This window comes from Chenopodium album, chromosome 26 (assembly GCF_948465745.1).
Source record: "Chenopodium album chromosome 26, dcCheAlbu1.1, whole genome shotgun sequence".
Lineage (NCBI taxonomy): Eukaryota > Viridiplantae > Streptophyta > Magnoliopsida > Caryophyllales > Amaranthaceae > Chenopodium > Chenopodium album.
In genome coordinates this window covers 7,067,220-7,091,129 of record NC_137859.1, presented here as the reverse complement: position 1 = coordinate 7,091,129, position 23,910 = coordinate 7,067,220, and the positions used below count along the sequence as shown (strand labels likewise).

The 23,910-nt window shown below is 32.3% G+C and overlaps 1 pseudogene across 1 annotated transcript; it reads left to right on the top strand.

Annotated features, from left to right (window-relative positions):
* The first annotated feature begins 1,563 nt into the window (after nt 1–1,563).
* On the top strand, nt 1,564–23,085 carry LOC145616411 (beta-amyrin synthase 1-like; annotated as a pseudogene). The gene is made up of 18 exons (XR_014107640.1): nt 1,564–1,857; nt 1,981–2,166; nt 3,943–4,032; nt 5,759–5,956; nt 6,379–6,463; nt 6,771–6,950; nt 7,133–7,324; nt 7,569–7,682; nt 7,781–7,903; nt 8,022–8,144; nt 10,309–10,407; nt 12,925–12,981; nt 13,242–13,288; nt 13,391–13,534; nt 13,970–14,147; nt 14,394–14,471; nt 22,648–22,731; nt 22,834–23,085. The product of XR_014107640.1 is annotated as a beta-amyrin synthase 1-like (transcript).
* Nucleotides 23,086–23,910: the final 825 nt, after the last annotated feature.

Below are 23,910 nucleotides of genomic sequence, written 5' to 3'. Positions count from 1 at the left end.
GGGGCATACAAAAGTTTTGTTATTGATTTGTTTGTATAGTTGGCAATCTTGGCATATTATTGGCATAGGTCATAGGATAGATTATAGGAAGATTTGGTGGTTTCCTTAAGGCTATCACTGATGACTTTTGTATTCCTATAATATCCTATGCTCAGTGGAGCTAGGCTTTAGTTCCCTGGCAGTGACCCAGGTTTGAGGTTCATATCACCCCTCCCCTGGTGGATATAAAAAGTTATATAACCCCCTCGATATTCATGTGATAGGAAATTAAATTAAGATGGGCCCACCCCTTATCCTAAAAAAAAAATAAAAGGCATAAAACATTTTGTACGCAGTTTGGCTAGACAACAACGATGTTTCTACTAAGAGATCAAGTTGTCAAAACTCATCATCCATAGTTTTATAATGTAGTTGAGATTGGTTCTTGGGTAGGGTAGTCCAGTGCATAATAAGGTCCTGTTCCTTTCAGCTTATGGGCAGAGTAGAGAAGGAGTTAGCAGAGCAGATCTCAGCAGAGTAAAGTCGGGCTGATTTCATTACTCCCTCCGTGTTTTTTAAGTGATACATATTGATCGGCACATAGTTTTAGGCAATTTAATTGACTTAAATAAAATAAGAGGTAAGTGGGGTAATGAAGTATTAAAAAATTGTTAAAGAAAGATAGTGGGGTTAATAGTTTATTGAAAAAAAAGAAAGAAGTAATAAAAAAGTAGTAGTGGGTTTAGGTGGGGACCATGAGAGGAGAGAAATATAATATTTTAATGTATTGTTTGCCAAAAAAAGCAAATGTATCACTTAAAAAAACACGGCTGGAAATGGAAAATATATCACTTAAAAAAACACGGAGGGAGTATTATTATTATTATTATTATTATTACTGCATTATTATTATTATTATAGTATTATTATTTTGTGATCATTAATTATTATTATTAAATATTAATTATTAATATTATAATAATTATTATTAAATATTAATTATTATTATTATAATTATTATTAAATATTAATTACTTATTATTTTTATTAATTATTATTATCTATCAATATAAGTTATTATCTTTAAATATTACTAAATATAAAATTATTATAATTATTAATATTAATTATTTATTACTTTTATTAAATATTAATTATTATTATTATTATTATAATTCAATATTAATTATTATTATTAAGCAGGGCAGAGCAGAGTAGAGCAACTCTAAAGAACGGCGCCTAATAGGGTTAGGACCAAGCTTAAAGAGCTTGTTATGGATGATACCTTTAATGGACTTGACCCTTATTAAATTGGTTAAAATGGAGCCAAAATGTTTATTCAATTTAAAAGATATAGAAAATAGATAATAATAAGGGTTTTATTTAATATTTATTTTAATTGAAAATTTGTTGGTCCTCTCATTATTGACCGGCAACTCACATTGGCTCAACCCACTATTGACCCTATAACATGTGATCCTCTTTCACTTGAAACGCAATCGACCGACACTGATCCGTACCCGACCATCCCAGTAACAAGGGACAACATGGCTCATTATTAACTGATATGATTGAGCTTATATATATTTATATATACGTGCTATCATTTTGTTGAGCTAATTTTATTCTCAGGAAATTACATATATTATTATGTAAATTTATAGAGTGGATCATATAATGTGGAGGTTGAAGATAGCACAAGGAGCAAATGAGCCATACTTATTTAGTACCAACAACTTTATGGGGCGCCAAACTTGGGAGTTTGATCCCAACTATGGCACCCCCGAAGAGAAAGAGGAGGTTGAAGATCTTCGACGTACTAACTATGAAAAAATCTTTCAAAATAAGGCTAATGGCGATCTCATTTGGCGTTATCAGGTATAATTGTTACTAGCTTCGGCTATATTTGTTTTTAGTTTGTCCCATTATAGAATATTTCTTAAATATGTCTATCTGTTAACCACAAATTAATTGCTTTATTCATTGAAAAACAAATAATAGTTCCTAAGAGAGAAGAACTTCAAGCAAACAATATCTCAAGTGAAGGTAGCTGATGGGGAGGATATAACAGATGAAATCACCTTAACAACGGTGAAGAGAGCTGCGCATTATCTCATAGCTTTGCAAGCTGAAGATGGCCATTGGCCTGCTCAATTTTCTTTTCCTCAATTTTACCTCCCTCCTTTGGTTAGTCATCTTTTATGCTTGTTCGTCGATATATATATGAGAACTTTCTTATAATGAAAAGGATTTTTTGTCATATGTTTTGAAATGGATTTTTTTTTTTATTATTATTTTTTTATTATTTTTTTTTATTTTTTTATTTTTTTATTTTTATGTTTGATGTGCAAAATTTTGAAACAAATTATGCATAATTTAACTTCTAAGGCTCGTTTCTTAAGAGCTTCTCAGCTTCAATCTGCTCTGCTCTGCTCTGCTTAAAAAAATAATTAATATTAAATTATTATAATAACAATAATAATTAATATTTAATAATATAATAACAAATAATTAATATTAATAATTGTAATAATTAATATTTTAATAATAATAGTAGTAATAATAGTATTATTAATAATGATAATAATTAATAATAATAATTAGTAATTAATATTTAATAATAAATAATTAATATTTAATAATAATTGATATAATAATTAATATAATAATAATTAATTTTTAATTATAATATTTAATTGATTGTAATAATAATGCAATAAATATAATAATGCGGTAATGAATGTTGTAGTAGTAGTATAATAATCAGGCCCGTTTCTGAGATTTTTGTGTCCTATGGGCGAACTTAAAAATTGGGCCCTAACAAACTAGTTATTATAGATTTATTTTTTTAAAATTAGTGGACTTTTATTACCATTTTGCCATGAGATAAACAATACTCGTTTATCACGAATATTAACTTGGACTTTTTCGTAGTTGCATTAACACATTCAATTGCAGATGTACAAGTTGGTTTGAAATAAACCTCAAACTAAATATGTATTTTTTTTTTTTTTTTGACAGAATATAGATTTTTTTAAGCTAGAAGAAACGTACAACTAATTTAAAAAGAATGTTGGATTAATATTTTTTGCCTCCTTGTATGTAGACGTTGACACTAATTTGAGAATCCAAATTAGAATGAGAACCACGACTGAACTCCACAAGTAAGAAATTTTGCAATAGTAGATCGATTAGGATTCTTGAGAAATCAAGAAAGTTGTTCTGTAATTAATCTTTGAAAATAATTTTTACTTAGTAATAAGAGATTTAAGGCATGGGAAATATTAAAGTTATGGCCTGGATTTGTATTTTCATGGAAGGAGAAAATCTGCAGATATATATTAGAGCTTTTTTAGTACGGCAAGCCACATGGTGCGGCAGGGTTACTTGTATTCTGGGTTACTTGTATGGGTTACTTGTATTCTGGGGTTACTTGTATGATTTACTTGAATGGGTTGAGTAACACCTACAAGTAACCCCATATCAAAACCTCGTACTAAACCAATAACACCCTACGAGTAACCACTGACCAAAACCAGTAACACTCATACAAGTAACCCCATAATACAAGTAACACCTACAAGTAACCCCTGATCAAAACCAGTAACACCCATACAAGTAACCCTAGAATACAGGTAACACCTACAAGTATCCCCTGACAAAACCAGTAACACCTACAATAACACCATACAAGTAACCCCTGCCGCACTATGTGGCCAGCCGCATACAAATTTTGTATGCAGATATTATACATCCGACGTTTCACACGGATCTTTCACACGGTCCGTAGGATTAATTGATTTGCACGGCTAGATTTCCTTTACATCCTTCTCATTTTAAGAGTTTTTTCATTGGATCATAATCCTTTATATATATATGTGTCGTAAATGCATTTATTAATGATCCATAACATTACTTTTTTTTTTCAAGTGTTACTAATACATGCATGACACATATAAACAGGTATTTTGCTTATACATAACAGGACATCTAAATTCTACTTTCTCAACTCAACACCGAACTGAAATCTTTCGTAGCATTTACAATCATCAGGTGATTTATTTATAAGATCCTCTTGCTCATTATTTGTATAATATGTAGTTTATGTTGGAATTTCACTTACGTATTGGTACACCTACACCATTATTGTATGAATAATGGGTAAGTCTTGTATGTGGCCAGCCACACTATGTGACCTCATTGGTTTATAAGAATAATACTTATTTATATGTATGACAGTATGAGTAACCTTATTTTTTCATAAGAGTATGGTAACCCCATGTTGTCCATAAAAAGTAACTTATATTCATTCAAAATCATTATACGAGTAAATCAAGTAATTTAAAAATATGTAACCCTATTTGTTCATTCGACTAACGCCTACTTTTTGTTTTAAAAAACGAAAGAATAATTCTACTATTTAAGAGAGTATCCCTTTTTTCTTGTTTAAGTAACCTAACTACGTTAACTTAGCTCCATTTGCTCATCACCGTGACCCCCTAGTACTTAATTAATTGTTTTATATGTAATTACTAGTTTAAATCCCGTGCAATGCACAACTGTTATTAATTTTTTACAGAGTTATTATTGTATTGAATTTTATAAAAAATAAATTATACTCATAATATTAATTTAAAAGTAAATATAAAAATATATTAGTTGGGTTTATGTGGAGAGTTATTATTGTTAAGAATTTTAACTGGAAGAAAGATATTTTTCATTACTATAAAATGATTTCCTTATAGAATCTTCGTAAAAACAGAAAGTAAAATGGGCTGGAAAATTGTTAATGACATTGTGACAAGTGTCATTTTAGGTTTAGTATAGGTTAATTGATTGATGTGAGGCGACCACACTACGTAGCTAGCCACATAAGAATTAGATACGAGTGAGGTTTACATAATATAGAATCTTTTACCAAAACAGCTAGTTTGACAAAAGTATACCAAAATGGCTAATTATAATATTTAATTCCCAAACTAGCTAATTTATTAGTTTGGAAGGAATTTATCTATTTCTTATTTCCTTTGAACTGGTTTGGTTCACTTTCTTTTTTTGTTTTTCTTTTAATTTTGTTTTTTTGGTTTTATTTTTATTTCCTTAAAGATTTTTTTAAGTTGAAAATTTTAAGTTATATACAAAACTACGAAGAACGTAAACAGTTGCAGATTCGCAAAACCTTAGTTTCGATAAAAAAAAATATATTAAAAGCCTTAATTTTTCATCTTGATCATATCAGTCACAAAAATTTGGAATTTTAAGTATTTATACGACGATAAGGGACTTTAAGGTATTGTTCATCTTTTTCATGTCTACTAATTGTATACTCTTTGTTAATGTCGACCAGTATGAGTAGTTTTTTTGTTTAATGTGTATGATAAATCAAACTTACATATATTTATTTCTATCTTTACGTGTTAAAAACAGTTTTTTTTTTTTTTTTTTTCCTTCTTTTGTTGATTGGAAGTTTGGATCATTTTTTTGAGTGATTGTTTATGTTGTGTAACTTTTTTAAAAATTGAGAATTGCTGCATATATTTTATGTTGATTGTTATTGTTCAAATTAATGGGATATTTTAAAACTATAACTGTAATTATGAGGTTGGTAAAACCCCCTTGCCATGTATTGAAGCTCATAGGCCAAATATATATAGCTTACAATCAAGATAATTATGTCAAGAATCCTAGCTATGATCAAATATTAACATAATTCTAACATATGCCAACTAACAATTCACAATCAAATCTTATCATGTCTAACACAAATACTTGATAACAGAGTGAAGATGGAGGTTGGGGATTTCATTGTGAAGGGCATAGCACCATGTTTTGTACCGCGCTCAACTACGTTTGTTTGCGGATACTTGGTGTAGGACCTGATGAAGGTCATAGCAACGCGTGCGCTAGAGCTCGTAAATGGATCCTTGACCATGGTAGTATTACACATATTCCTTCTTGGGGAAAAATTTGGCTCTCTGTAAGTGCCCTTAGTACATACTTTTGCACAAGGTATTATTGATTTTATCGTACGTAATTGCATGTATTTCGGTCTGGAGAATGGTCAAAGGCATGTCTTGGATAAAGTATGTACTTGTATATATAATATTAATTAGCATGCTTAAAAATAATAATGCATGCATAATATATACGACATGTATACCCTTTTTTCTATGTAATATTATATTTGGAGAACTTAACAAGTTAGGAAATTTGTTTTAGGGTAAAGCCATAAAGGAAATTAATTAGACATTATCTTGGAGACCTGGGCTATATAATCCTGGTGAGACTGTGAGAGTTACCTATAAGGCTATAATGATGAACGAACATAAAATAGTAAATTAGGGATCAATTAAATAACTTTGTGTTATTTAACTACAAAAAGTATTGTTTACTTTTTAGGTAATTGGTTTGTACGATTGGTCCGGATGCTACCCGATGCCACCCGAGTTACTGTTCCTTCCATCCTTATTTCCTATGCATATGGGTATGTAAATGATTTTTTAAAATAACCCTAGTTCAATGTGTCCAATGATTTTTTTTTTTTTTTTTATTCTTTTTAATTTGAGCATTTTAAAGACTTTAAAAAACTACCTCTGTTAATGGTTATCTGTAACTTTGGAATTTTTTATATCTCACAAATAATATCCCAAAGTTATAAATAACCATTAATGAAGGTAGTATATATTTTAATTTGTATATTATACATGTAACAATTTTAAACTTTTAAATATAATGGTTATGAGGGTTGATTTTCAAAATTTAAATACTATAATGTGATAATATGCATGTAGGTAAAATGTGGTGCTACATTCGAATGGTATTTATGCCAGTTTCTTAAGCTTTTGGTTGAGATGGTCCTCTAACAATTTGTGGGTCCAATTACACCACTAATTAAGCAGCTTAGAGAAGAACTCTACAAGGAACCTTATAACCAAATTAGTTGGAGTAAAGCTCGTCATGCATGTGCTAAGGTATGTAAGATATACGTTACACCTAATTGTTGTTATTGCTTATGTGCCGTTTCTAATTGACTTCCAATATGTTGGACCTACACTCTAAGTTATTAGTTAGAATAATGTATCGTGGTCATAAATATTTAATTATTGAATAATTAATTGTAAGTTATGACCATGAGTAATGTATACAACGACAGGAAGATCTCTATTACCCTCGTCCATTGATTCAAGATTTAATTTGGGACACTCTCCACTACTTTGTGGAGCCTTTCCTTAGTCGATGGCCCTTAAACAAGTTGTTTCGAAAGAAAGCTTTGGAGATTACTATGAAGCACATACATTATGAAGACGAAAATAGTCGTTACATAACTCTTGCGATTGTGGAAAAGGTAACGGTTAGATGTTACGTACCAATTAAGTAACAAGTGCCTATATATATTTATTTATTTGTTAATTCATAGGAACACACACAAAAGAGTGCCTAAGCAAAATTCAAATTTAAATTTTGGTATCACCTTTTACAGACCTTATTAACCAGTTGAGCTATTTGACAAAATCAATCACATAATTGCGATTATATATACACATTTTATAATTTAACCGATGTTAACTGTAATACGTTTTTGTTTACAGGTGTTATGTATGATGGCATGTTGGGTGGAAGATCCTAACGGAGATTATTTTATGAAGCATCTTGCTAGAATTCCTGATTATATTTGGATATCCGAGGATGGATTAAAAGTGCATGTAACTCGCTAAATCCATGCAACATATATTTTATCACAAGATTATTAATTTTTTTCATGATAATCATAGCAGCATATATATATTTATTGAAAAAATAGGGTATTGGGAGCCAACAATGGGATTGTGGATTATCTGTTCAAGCGTTAATAGCTTCAAATTTGGGTCTTGATGAAATTGGACCTGCTTTACAAAAAGCTCACTTCTACATCAAAGAGTCACAGGTAGTACACATCTTTAAATAGAAACCATTCAACAAGATTTTACATGACTACATATGTTTATCTTATAAATGACTACATACGTTTATCTTATATATGATATACGTTGGTTATAATGTAGATAAAGGACAATCCATCGGGAGACTTCAGGAGTATGTATCGACACATCTCAAAAGGAGCTTGGGCTTTCTCTGATCGAGATCAAGGCTGGCAAGTTTCTGATTGCACTGCTGACGGTCTTAAGGTAGACTATTAATTTATGAAAAATGTTATACAAAGCTCTTAGTGCTACAATAAGGTGCTAAAAATGGAAAGGGAAGACAAATGAAAATATAATATTAAGTACACTAAGCTAATTTACTTGTGATTTTGTCATGCATTAAAAAAAAAATTACAAAATATATTAAATACTTATTCTTAGCCGTAAGGGCTACATGTCAAATTACCATTTATTTGTTTATATGTGTGAGGATGAAATAATCAAGCAAACATTTCAAAATAATCTAGACCAAGGGGTTAGGCATTTTTCAATTCTTGCATGCAGCAGGTAGTGCATGGAAAAAAAATTAAATTGTCTATAAATATATGTTTGCAAAGTGTAACACTTATTAAAACATGGAGAGAGTAAGTAAAGATGTATCTATAAATATACTCCCTCCGTGTTTTTTTAAGTAATATACTTTGACCGGCACATAGTTTTAGGCAATTTAATTGACTTAAATAAAATAAGAGGTAAGTGGGATAATGGAGTATTAAAAAATTGTTAAAGATAGTGGGGTTAATAGTTCATTGAAAAGTAATGAATGTGAGAGGAAAGATATAATAAAAAAGTACTACCTCCGTTAGATATTAATTGCAACTTTGGAATATTTTATCTCTCACAAATATTGCCCAAAGTTGCAACTAATATGTAACGGAGGTAGTAGTAGTGGATTTGGGTGGGGACCATGAGAGGAGAAAGATATAATATTTTAATATATATTTTTGCCAAAAAAGGAAGTGTATGTATCACTTAAAAAAAACACGGCCGGAAATGAAAAGTATATCACTTAAAAAAACACGGAGGGAGTAACAAAAGTAATAATCGCTGACATCATCACTGTCTAAGTGTCAACTTCTCATTAAAAAAATTCCCTCCAAACTTTTGGTGACATCATTTTTTTTTTTTTTTTTGTCAAGATAAATAAAGGTTGGAAATTGATAGATTAATTACATATTTCCTAAAATACTTTATGATTCTCATTCCCTTTGATAATTAACCCCAACCAAACAGCCCCTTATAGTGATTGTATGTGTTTGGTTCGCATGGGATAATCGGAATGGAATGAACAAAGAGAAAGAAAAGAATGGAATGAAAATACCTAAAATTTGGGTTGTTGTTTGTTTTAAAAACAAAGGGCATGAGACCCACCAGTCCCACCACCACACCATCACCACACAACCACCTATAACATTCACTCTCCAACGTTCCCACCACCAAATCAGTCGCCACACCTCCCTCACCCTTCGCCTCCCTTCTCCTGGCATCCCCGCCCCTTGCAAACCTTCCTCAGCCCCGAAAAAACCCTAGATCGAAATTGAACTTCATCGCTCAATTGAAACAGGGGCAGTGATGAAGATTTTTGAGGGATGAAGGAAGTGCGATTACCCTCGACGATGGATGAGGGAGGAGCTAACATAGGCCGCGAATTCCGACGAGGAGTTTAGGCGGCGGTGGTCAGGTATGAAGGTGGACTGGTTTCCAGTGGTGTTGGTAGGTGTGAAGGTGGTGATGTGGTGGTGTGAAGGTGGGTAAGGAATGAGAATACCTAGGGGGATGGGGAATGCAGTTAGAGGGATTTGGGGAATGAAGAGGGTAAAGGGAATGGGAAAAATGGTCTAACAAACAACAATAAATGGAATGAGGGCAGTTGATTCTCATTCCCTTTGATAATTAACCCCAACCAAACAACCCCTTATAGTGATTGTATGTGTTTGGTTCCATTCTTTATTAATTCTTCAATTTTTTAAATAAAAGATAACCATTAAATTAATGCTAACATCTTAGAAATAAGTTTAAATTTTATTTAAATAATGATAATGAAATATGTACGAGTAGTTACAATACTCCGTATGATTTGAATACTCTATATCTAACATATCTTTAATTACAAGATAATTAGAAGTCACATGATTTATTATGTTTTCCTTAAATATGTATCACATACAAATAAGCAGAACAAATTATAGTTTGACTTGTACATCGCACGAGATTAACCTAGTCAAATAAACAAGATTACCCTATGTGCATCAAGTATATGCTTAAATTTTGAAGGGCTTGTTTTTTTTTTTTGAACCACTGAAGGGGTGGTTTAATTTTCATATATGTATTACATTATTAACTCTATATTTTTTTTTTCACTATTAAGTGCTGCTTAATCTTATCAACGATGCCCCCTGAATTTGTTGGAGAAAAGATGGAGAATGAGTGTATTTTTGACTCCGTCAATTTTTTGCTTTCTTTACAGGTAAACTTGTCATTTTTATTTTCGATACATATTTTTCATATTATGATCTTCAAGACTATAGTTTAATACCAGTACAAGAAAATTTTCCAAAAAAAACCTTTCAGGGAAGGGTTATACACATACATACCAACACAGTCGATTGTAATAACAATAATAAACAAAAACTTTCCAAAGGCAAATATCCTACCAAGCTATGTCACAATTCTCCCAAACTCTCATGAGTAACTACAATAATGAAATCCATTAAAAAAATTTTTTATAAAAAAAAATAAAAAAAAAATAAAAAAAACCCTACAATATTGAAATAATTTCATTGCCACGATTCTTAGTATTGTACTATACATGTCACAACTGTTCACTCTATTTTCACTTATTTTATATTTAATAAGTTTCAATAAATTTAGTTCAAAAAAAAAAAAAAAAGGTTTTGATAAGGGTTATATATATATATATATATATATATATATATATATATATATATATATATATATATATATATATATATATATATATATATATATATATATATATATATATATATATACATACATATATATATACATGTATATATGTATATATATAAAGTAGGCATTTTTCGGAAGCATTCAGTAAGCAACATTAGCAAAGGTCTTATTTCGACCAATAAAAAATTAGATTTTTATTTTATTATAGAATTAAAAAATTCACGGACGAATGAGATTTAAGAATTTTACCACGTTTGTAAAAAAATGAATAGTGATTTATTAGATTGAAAATATTTTTAAATACTAAAATTCTTTTTTTAAAAAACTAAAACTAACTTTAGATATTAAGATTTAAATAATTTTAAAAACTAAAATCATCTTTTAAAAAAAGTAAAAATCAACTTTAGATATTAAAATTCAAACAATTTAAAAAAAAACTGATGAATAAATTATATTTTCATATTAAAATTTAAGTTATTAGATATAAATATATACTATTATAACAAAAAAGTAAGAAAGATTGAAAAACAATAAACATAAACTACATTTGAGTTAAAAAGTGTGGGAAAAAAACGTTCAATTAACAAATTTGAAAAGTGATAAAAATACAATATATGATTGTAATAAAATTAAATTTATATAAGAAATATAATTTCAACTTTAAAAAATATAATTAAAATAAAAATCATGTTCAATTGTTATGAAAAATAATCAATTTTTGATTAGGTAAAATAATAATGCAATAAGAAAAGTGATATTCATTCAAAAAAAAAAAAGTGATATAAAAAATATACATTAAAAATAAACAAATAAAAAAATATAAACTAAGTTCAATAATAAAAAAAAAAAATTAATTTTGGATTAGATAAAAAACGATAAATCATTAAAATAAAAAAAAAAATCATAAATCATTAAATTTAAAAAATTCCTTTCTTTTATCTTACAAATAAAAAAAAATCCGCTAATCATTTATTCTATTAAAAAATTAAATACTATATTAACAAAATTTATCATATTCAATGATAAAAATTTATCACCACATTAAATTTAGCATTTTATTTTAATTCTATATAACCAAGTTATTGTTAATCTCATAGAACCACACAAATAAACATACAATTTTATGGAAATCCTAAATGCCAACAATATTTATAAGCAAAGAAGCGTATCTTAGAATTTGAACATCATAACATTCTTGGTTTAGAAATCAACAACGGACACAATCAACGATTCATTATATTTTATTTTAGTATTATAAGATTCAATAACTTCAATTGCCACTTAACTAACGTCAACCGATAAGGTCACAATATAAATTGCTTTCATTAAAATATTATATGGTATAAGTAAGAAAATTATCATATCTTGAGATGAAATCAACCGATAAAGCCACATTTTTACATAAAAATAATTAAAAATATATATATATTTTTTTATAGACAATAGTAATGTAATTAAATTATTATATGGTTTAACTAAGAAATATAACTTTTCTTGAAAATTATGCATGAAAAAACCACCTGTCCAAAAAAATGTATTAAAAAAAACATGCATCGAACGGGCTTTCATATAGTTATAACTAATATAAGGTTTAATACATTTAGACAAGTTTAAATTAGCGAAAATCAGATGAATAGTTAACACTCCTTATCTGAACTTATTAAAACTTATCTTAGTTGTAATTTAAACTTGAGTAACCCTTATCTAATGACAAGTTCAGTTTAGGAAAAACAAGTTCATATCTAAACTTATTAGTATTGAAAATAATGTCCCCCGTCAAAAAAAAAAAAAAAAAAAAAAAAAAAAAAAAAAAAAAAAAAAAAAAAATATTAATGTGAACAAAGTAAGCCCTTAATATGCGTGTACTCAGTTTTAAAACTATAGGTTGCAGAGCAATTTAATATACTGTAATGTGTAATGTTTATGTGAATGTAATCTGATACAATGATATCACCAACACTTTTATAATCAATTAAAAAGAGAACATAACACCATGTTGATCACTATTTCTCTCCCTTATTCTCATATCGATTCAAAATCTAATTACTTGCAGAGTAAAAATGGAGGTGTTACTGGCTGGGAGCCAGTGAGAGGTCAAAAATGGTTAGAGGTGAGTAAATAATAATTACTGATATCTTATGTTATGAACGTACATTATTTTGAGAGGTCTTCAAAAATAGTTTAAAATTGAATTTCATAAAATAACTATGCTAGGGAGAGATGATAGATATTGATATATAAGAAGAAGTAAAAATGCGGTTCATTCATTTCTATTTTTGTACAAAGATCGTATGTTTCAACGCAATCTATGAATATGATGATTGATGATTGACATTTTGACGAGTTCTATATTATTTTGTAAATCGTCAGATCTTAAATCCTACGGATTCATTTGCCAACGTTGTTGTCGAGCATGAGTGAGTATCCAAATTTACTAGTGATGATCACAAATTCAAGACCAACCATTCTAAAACCTAAATGAATTGATCTGACGAATAACAAGATGGTGCAAATTATAGGTACGTGGAGTGTACAAGTTCGACAATTCAAGCTCTAGTATTGTTCAAGAATATACACCCAAGCCATAGGAAGGACGAGATTGAAACTTTCATCACAAAGGCAACCGAATTCATTGAGAACTCTCAATGCCCTAATGGATCTTGGTATCATGCATACTCCATATCATCAATTTCATCATCATTCATGTGTATCTTACATAAGCATGCGTGTAACATGCATCATTGATCATGTATATTCATTGAAATTAACTACTACCTCCGGTCCTATTTACTCACAACAAAGGAATATTTTATGTCTCACAAATAATGCCCTGTGAGACATAAAATATTCCTTTGTTGCGAGTAAATTGGACCGGAGGTAGTATAATTTCATTATGATATATATAGTCCAGTGATAACCTTGAGGTTGGGGGTTTAATCCCCATTCCCCACTAGAGACACTTTGAGGGCGGGGAACCCTTACCTTTCCCCCACACTTTCAAAGTGTTTGATCCGCAAATACCGGATTAAAAAATAACAAGCAATTAACCTGCACATGCAACATTGTAACATTGATTAATTGCAATAATATTTTTATAGGTATGGAAGTTGGGGGACTTGCTTTACATATGGGACATATTTTTCTCTTAAAGGGTTAGTAGCAGCTGGAAAGAGATACGATAATTGTGTAGCCATTAGAAAGGGTGTTGAATTTCTTCTTGCAACACAAAAGATAGATGGTGGCTGGGGTGAGAGCTACCTTTCATGTACCAAGGAGGTAATTTAAATAATGATATCCATGTCAAACTTTTTTTTGTTGATGTTTGTAATTATTAACACAAGGCCTACTACACCAACAATTGAAACCATAAAAGTGATTATAATTTTAATTACGTAAAACCTGTACAAAATGCAAAATAAAAACTTTATGTGAGAAACATACATGAACTATTTTATACATAGTACGGAGTATATATTTGCACTTATGAATTTATGATGTATTGCTTTCATGGACAAAACAAAGGAATTTGTGCCACTAGAAGGAAACTCCAATGTCGTCCAGACTGCTTGGGCTTTAATGGGTCTACTCCATGCTGGCCAGGTATATAACCAACTTACTATGTACATGTATTATATGTGCAGCAATTTTGATGTGTGGTCGGCTACACCATGTGGCAAGGTTACTTATAGGGGTTACTTATTTAGGGGTTACTTGTAGGGGTTCTTATTATTCAGGGGTTACTTATGCAAGGGTTACTTGCAGGGGTTACTTATCAGTCGATTAGCTCGTTTTCAGGTCTGGCATACTCCATATCATGCATGCGTGTAACATGCATACTCCATATCTTGGTATCATGCATACTCCATATCATCAATTTCATCATCATTCATGTGTATCTTACATAAGCATGCGTGTAACATGCATCATCGATCATGTATATTCATTGAAATTAACTACTACCTCCGGTCCTATTTACTCACAACAAAGGAATATTTTATGTCTCACAAATAATGCCCTGTGAGACATAAAATATTCCTTTGTTGCGAGTAAATTGGACCGGAGGTAGTATAATTTCATTATGATATATATAGTCCAGTGATAACCTTGAGGTTGGGGGTTTAATCCCCATTCCCCACTAGAGACACTTTGAGGGCGGGGAACCCTTACCTTTCCCCCACACTTTCAAAGTGTTTGATCCGCAAATACCGGATTAAAAAATAACAAGCAATTAACCTGCACATGCAACATTGTAACATTGATTAATTGCAATAATATTTTTATAGGTATGGAAGTTGGGGGACTTGCTTTACATATGGGACATATTTTTCTCTTAAAGGGTTAGTAGCAGCTGGAAAGAGATACGATAATTGTGTAGCCATTAGAAAGGGTGTTGAATTTCTTCTTGCAACACAAAAGATAGATGGTGGCTGGGGTGAGAGCTACCTTTCATGTACCAAGGAGGTAATTTAAATAATGATATCCATGTCAAACTTTTTTTTGTTGATGTTTGTAATTATTAACACAAGGCCTACTACACCAACAATTGAAACCATAAAAGTGATTATAATTTTAATTACGTAAAACCTGTACAAAATGCAAAATAAAAACTTTATGTGAGAAACATACATGAACTATTTTATACATAGTACGGAGTATATATTTGCACTTATGAATTTATGATGTATTGCTTTCATGGACAAAACAAAGGAATTTGTGCCACTAGAAGGAAACTCCAATGTCGTCCAGACTGCTTGGGCTTTAATGGGTCTACTCCATGCTGGCCAGGTATATAACCAACTTACTATGTACATGTATTATATGTGCAGCAATTTTGATGTGTGGTCGGCTACACCATGTGGCAAGGTTACTTATAGGGGTTACTTATTTAGGGGTTACTTGTAGGGGTTCTTATTATTCAGGGGTTACTTATGCAAGGGTTACTTGCAGGGGTTACTTATCAGTCGATTAGCTCGTTTTCAGGTCTGGCATACTCCATATCATGCATGCGTGTAACATGCATACTCCATATCTTGGTATCATGCATACTCCATATCATCAATTTCATCATCATTCATGTGTATCTTACATAAGCATGCGTGTAACATGCATCATCGATCATGTATATTCATTGAAATTAACTACTACCTCCGGTCCTATTTACTCACAACAAAGGAATATTTTATGTCTCACAAATAATGCCCTGTGAGACATAAAATATTCCTTAGTTGCGAGTAAATTGGACCGGAGGTAGTATAATTTCATTATGATATATATAGTCCAGTGATAACCTTGAGGTTGGGGGTTTAATCCCCATTCCCCACTAGAGACACTTTGAGGGCGGGGAACCCTTACCTTTCCCCCACACTTTCAAAGTGTTTGATCCGCAAATACCGGATTAAAAAATAACAAGCAATTAACCTGCACATGCAACATTGTAACATTGATTAATTGCAATAATATTTTTATAGGTATGGAAGTTGGGGGACTTGCTTTACATATGGGACATATTTTTCTCTTAAAGGGTTAGTAGCAGCTGGAAAGAGATACGATAATTGTGTAGCCATTAGAAAGGGTGTTGAATTTCTTCTTGCAACACAAAAGATAGATGGTGGCTGGGGTGAGAGCTACCTTTCATGTACCAAGGAGGTAATTTAAATAATGATATCCATGTCAAACTTTTTTTTGTTGATGTTTGTAATTATTAACACAAGGCCTACTACACCAACAATTGAAACCATAAAAGTGATTATAATTTTAATTACGTAAAACCTGTACAAAATGCAAAATAAAAACTTTATGTGAGAAACATACATGAACTATTTTATACATAGTACGGAGTATATATTTGCACTTATGAATTTATGATGTATTGCTTTCATGGACAAAACAAAGGAATTTGTGCCACTAGAAGGAAACTCCAATGTCGTCCAGACTGCTTGGGCTTTAATGGGTCTACTCCATGCTGGCCAGGTATATAACCAACTTACTATGTACATGTATTATATGTGCAGCAATTTTGATGTGTGGTCGGCTACACCATGTGGCAAGGTTACTTATAGGGGTTACTTATTTAGGGGTTACTTGTAGGGGTTCTTATTATTCAGGGGTTACTTATGCAAGGGTTACTTGCAGGGGTTACTTATCAGTCGATTAGCTCGTTTTCAGGTCTGGCATACTCCATATCATGCATGCGTGTAACATGCATACTCCATATCTTGGTATCATGCATACTCCATATCATCAATTTCATCATCATTCATGTGTATCTTACATAAGCATGCGTGTAACATGCATCATCGATCATGTATATTCATTGAAATTAACTACTACCTCCGGTCCTATTTACTCACAACAAAGGAATATTTTATGTCTCACAAATAATGCCCTGTGAGACATAAAATATTCCTTTGTTGCGAGTAAATTGGACCGGAGGTAGTATAATTTCATTATGATATATATAGTCCAGTGATAACCTTGAGGTTGGGGGTTTAATCCCCATTCCCCACTAGAGACACTTTGAGGGCGGGGAACCCTTACCTTTCCCCCACACTTTCAAAGTGTTTGATCCGCAAATACCGGATTAAAAAATAACAAGCAATTAACCTGCACATGCAACATTGTAACATTGATTAATTGCAATAATATTTTTATAGGTATGGAAGTTGGGGGACTTGCTTTACATATGGGACATATTTTTCTCTTAAAGGGTTAGTAGCAGCTGGAAAGAGATACGATAATTGTGTAGCCATTAGAAAGGGTGTTGAATTTCTTCTTGCAACACAAAAGATAGATGGTGGCTGGGGTGAGAGCTACCTTTCATGTACCAAGGAGGTAATTTAAATAATGATATCCATGTCAAACTTTTTTTTGTTGATGTTTGTAATTATTAACACAAGGCCTACTACACCAACAATTGAAACCATAAAAGTGATTATAATTTTAATTACGTAAAACCTGTACAAAATGCAAAATAAAAACTTTATGTGAGAAACATACATGAACTATTTTATACATAGTACGGAGTATATATTTGCACTTATGAATTTATGATGTATTGCTTTCATGGACAAAACAAAGGAATTTGTGCCACTAGAAGGAAACTCCAATGTCGTCCAGACTGCTTGGGCTTTAATGGGTCTACTCCATGCTGGCCAGGTATATAACCAACTTACTATGTACATGTATTATATGTGCAGCAATTTTGATGTGTGGTCGGCTACACCATGTGGCAAGGTTACTTATAGGGGTTACTTATTTAGGGGTTACTTGTAGGGGTTCTTATTATTCAGGGGTTACTTATGCAAGGGTTACTTGCAGGGGTTACTTATCAGTCGATTAGCTCGTTTTCAGGTCTGGCATACTCCATATCATGCATGCGTGTAACATGCATACTCCATATCTTGGTATCATGCATACTCCATATCATCAATTTCATCATCATTCATGTGTATCTTACATAAGCATGCGTGTAACATGCATCATCGATCATGTATATTCATTGAAATTAACTACTACCTCCGGTCCTATTTACTCACAACAAAGGAATATTTTATGTCTCACAAATAATGCCCTGTGAGACATAAAATATTCCTTAGTTGCGAGTAAATTGGACCGGAGGTAGTATAATTTCATTATGATATATATAGTCCAGTGATAACCTTGAGGTTGGGGGTTTAATCCCCATTCCCCACTAGAGACACTTTGAGGGCGGGGAACCCTTACCTTTCCCCCACACTTTCAAAGTGTTTGATCCGCAAATACCGGATTAAAAAATAACAAGCAATTAACCTGCACATGCAACATTGTAACATTGATTAATTGCAATAATATTTTTATAGGTATGGAAGTTGGGGGACTTGCTTTACATATGGGACATATTTTTCTCTTAAAGGGTTAGTAGCAGCTGGAAAGAGATACGATAATTGTGTAGCCATTAGAAAGGGTGTTGAATTTCTTCTTGCAACACAAAAGATAGATGGTGGCTGGGGTGAGAGCTACCTTTCATGTACCAAGGAGGTAATTTAAATAATGATATCCATGTCAAACTTTTTTTTGTTGATGTTTGTAATTATTAACACAAGGCCTACTACACCAACAATTGAAACCATAAAAGTGATTATAATTTTAATTACGTAAAACCTGTACAAAATGCAAAATAAAAACTTTATGTGAGAAACATACATGAACTATTTTATACATAGTACGGAGTATATATTTGCACTTATGAATTTATGATGTATTGCTTTCATGGACAAAACAAAGGAATTTGTGCCACTAGAAGGAAACTCCAATGTCGTCCAGACTGCTTGGGCTTTAATGGGTCTACTCCATGCTGGCCAGGTATATAACCAACTTACTATGTACATGTATTATATGTGCAGCAATTTTGATGTGTGGTCGGCTACACCATGTGGCAAGGTTACTTATAGGGGTTACTTATTTAGGGGTTACTTGTAGGGGTTCTTATTATTCAGGGGTTACTTATGCAAGGGTTACTTGCAGGGGTTACTTATCAGTCGATTAGCTCGTTTTCAGGTCTGGCATACTCCATATCATGCATGCGTGTAACATGCATACTCCATATCTTGGTATCATGCATACTCCATATCATCAATTTCATCATCATTCATGTGTATCTTACATAAGCATGCGTGTAACATGCATCATCGATCATGTATATTCATTGAAATTAACTACTACCTCCGGTCCTATTTACTCACAACAAAGGAATATTTTATGTCTCACAAATAATGCCCTGTGAGACATAAAATATTCCTTTGTTGCGAGTAAATTGGACCGGAGGTAGTATAATTTCATTATGATATATATAGTCCAGTGATAACCTTGAGGTTGGGGGTTTAATCCCCATTCCCCACTAGAGACACTTTGAGGGCGGGGAACCCTTACCTTTCCCCCACACTTTCAAAGTGTTTGATCCGCAAATACCGGATTAAAAAATAACAAGCAATTAACCTGCACATGCAACATTGTAACATTGATTAATTGCAATAATATTTTTATAGGTATGGAAGTTGGGGGACTTGCTTTACATATGGGACATATTTTTCTCTTAAAGGGTTAGTAGCAGCTGGAAAGAGATACGATAATTGTGTAGCCATTAGAAAGGGTGTTGAATTTCTTCTTGCAACACAAAAGATAGATGGTGGCTGGGGTGAGAGCTACCTTTCATGTACCAAGGAGGTAATTTAAATAATGATATCCATGTCAAACTTTTTTTTGTTGATGTTTGTAATTATTAACACAAGGCCTACTACACCAACAATTGAAACCATAAAAGTGATTATAATTTTAATTACGTAAAACCTGTACAAAATGCAAAATAAAAACTTTATGTGAGAAACATACATGAACTATTTTATACATAGTACGGAGTATATATTTGCACTTATGAATTTATGATGTATTGCTTTCATGGACAAAACAAAGGAATTTGTGCCACTAGAAGGAAACTCCAATGTCGTCCAGACTGCTTGGGCTTTAATGGGTCTACTCCATGCTGGCCAGGTATATAACCAACTTACTATGTACATGTATTATATGTGCAGCAATTTTGATGTGTGGTCGGCTACACCATGTGGCAAGGTTACTTATAGGGGTTACTTATTTAGGGGTTACTTGTAGGGGTTCTTATTATTCAGGGGTTACTTATGCAAGGGTTACTTGCAGGGGTTACTTATCAGTCGATTAGCTCGTTTTCAGGTCTGGCATGGTTATTTATTCAGGGGTTACTTGTATGGGTATTTTTATTTAGGGGTTATTTACTTAGGGGTTACTTATTTAGGGGTTAGTTGTAGGGTTACTTACTCAGTCGGTTAGCTCGTTTTCAGTGTGAGAGTAACCTCTGACCGACCGAGTAACCCTTGGATAAGTAATTCCTATAATTTATCTTTGACCAAACGAGTAACCCCCTACAAGTAACCCTTGACCAAACGAGTAACCTCATAATAAGTGATCCCTATCCCTTATTTAAAAAAAAAAAAAAAAAAAAAAAAAGTAACCCTTACAAGCAACCCCTGTCCAAAGGAGGTAACCCCCTACAAGTAATCCCGGCCACACGGTGTGGCCAGCCACGTATAAAATTGTGTATAGAGTGTGATATTTTGAATTTTATGATCGAACCTTATTATATACATGTACAAACTAAAGATGAGTCCTAATCACATTAAGAAATCTCAAAAGATATTTAAAGAATATTCACAAAACTATATCCTTCTAATTTAGGGAAATTATCATTGGTACACCCCAAGCTTGGGCTTTTATCAATGATACACATGCTTAAGTTTTAATTATTAGTGGTACACCTATATTTCAACAAATTATTTACCGTAAGCATTCCGTTAATTAAACATTAGTAATAGGTTAATAATGACTTGCAATTTTGACCAAATTTAACTCCCCCTTTTTTTCTACCATGATTTCTCTCATATATTTAAAGTAAATAACTCATCCACCAAATTCAACATGAAAAAGAAGTAAATAAATTCAAATTACATTCAACCTTCATTTCTTGGGGAACATTTGTTGGAAAAATTAGAAAATATAATCCCAACTTTCATCAATTTTGGAAGAATAATCCCAACTTCGATTATTCTGGAATAATCTGATCTTTTTTTGGGGAGGGGGGGACCTTCTTTTTCTTCAATCCCAAATACCGGTTACCGGTTGAATGGGTTAATTTTTATTTTTTTGTTTAAGTGACATGTGTCGCGATTTAATTGGTTAAAATACAAAAAAAAAAAACCCATTTCGAAACCCCGTCAGTTGGGCAACCCGCCTAACCAGCCACCTCCCTCGCCAAACCGCCATCTCTCCCCCACCGGCAGAGTTGCCGCTCCAACGTCCTCTCTAAACCACCGTCCCCCCTCCCCAAAACCCTACGCAACCACCAATAAAACCCCTCCCTGAAACCCCAACCACCAATAAAATCCCTTCCAATTTCGGCCACCAGCCAAACCCCAAAAACCACTGGCTACTGCTATTACCCGCCCCTCTACGCCGCTGATTCCCCTCCTTTCACCGGTTTCCTTCCCTATGCGCCGTGTTGTGATCCCCCAACCTCCCTCCTTCTCCCTTTCCCGTTTTCCGGCAACCACACTTTCCCTTGAAATTTCTTCCTCTTCTATTCGAAAACCCCTTAAAACCACCTCCCCTACTCTCGAAAATCACCAAAAACCCATCCCTCACCATCAAAAACTCTAGTTGCAATTTTGGATTTTTGGCAGTGGGAAGGGTTTCATTGGTGGTTATGTGAGGGTATTGGGGGGGGGGGTTTCAGGGAGGGGAAAAACGTCAATCCGGTGGTCCTATGTGGCAGGGGGAGATGCGGCGGTTTTGTGTTGGAGGGGAGACGCGACAGCGTACGGATGGTGGGGGAAAGGGCGGCGAAGGCGGCATACATCTGGTGGGAGGCTGCTAGCTTTCTTTTTTTGTTTTTTTTTATTTGTTTTTTTTTTTATTTTTTTTAAGTTTATGACCAATCAGGACTTGGCATGTGTCACGTGACCTGATATAATAGGTCATTGACTTTCGTTGAGCGGTTTGGGATTGAAGAAAAAGAGGAACCCCAAAGTTCGGATTATTCTGGAATAATCAAAAGTTGGAATAAAATCGATGAAAGTTGGGATTATTATTTCTAATTTTTCCTTTATCTAATTTTTCCTTTAGTGTTGGGTATGAAGATGTGTGAGCTGGGGAAGATATCATCCATCATTGTATTTCATAAGAAAACTTATTGACTCAATCAAATTTTAATTAGGCGGAGAGGGACCCTATTCCTCTACATCGGGCAGCAAGACTTATGATCAATTCACAACTAGATAATGGTGATTTTCCACAACAGGTAATTAACTCCCTCAACCTCCTATGGAGTACATAGTCATTATTGGTTTCAACCAATGATTATAATGATATTTATTTCAATTTTAATTTCATTTGAAAATAGGAATCAACGGGAACATCCTTGAAGAATTGCATTTTACATTTTCCAATGTACAGGAATTATTATCCATTGTTGGCACTTGCTGAATATAGAAAGCTTGTTCCATTGACTTCAATCAACTCCTTTTGAAAAAAAATTGAATTTATCTCAATGGAATAAGCTAAAGATTTCACAATAACCGGAGTATGTAGATGTATGTGCTAATGCACATGATGGTTAATCTCTTTGTTCCTATTTGTTATTCTTGGTTGAAATCTTTATATTGGTTCACTTGCAAATTTTATATAACATCTTGATAAACATATATTTGGTATGAATAGAAATATACTCGATCATGTGAAATCTTTATTGAGTTGTATTGGTATATACTGATAGAGTATAAAACATATTCCTGGGCCTCAACCATCAGCTTAAGCTTTTGGTTGAGTTGGTCCACTAACGTGGTATCAAGAGCCAGCGTGATACAAAGGTCACGATTTCGAATCTCATTCACCCCCACTTTCAAGTGGAATATTAAGCGTTGGGTATGAGGGAGGCCCATGCTGCATCCAAACTTCTAGCCCAAATGGGCTCTCGTGTGAGGGGCGTGATAGAGTATAAAACATATTCCTGGGCCTAAACCATCAGCTTAAGCTTTTGGTTGAGTTGGTCCACTAACATATACTTCGTAGTTTATAACTATGGTAAATCACGTGCATTGCACGTGATTTTTTTTTTCACCAAAAAAAAAAAAAATTCACGTGCGATGCACAAATTTTTGATAATTATAATAAATATATAATAATTATATAAAAAAAAATTGAATCGATTAATCCGTTATAAAACGCATTAAATATATATTCAAAAAATAAAAACATGTTAGGAAAAAAATCTTTAAATATGTAATGGTAATAATGTGTATGTGAAAGTTGATATTTTACAAGGTTTACTTTAGATTATATATAAAATAAAACTCATAATCTAATGTAACCTTATATTTATACAGCAATAATTATTGTTTAGAAAGTAATTTTGGCAGGAATTATTATAATAATACATTGACAAGGGTCCCTTTGGATTCCCCTTAAGGAGTATGTAATT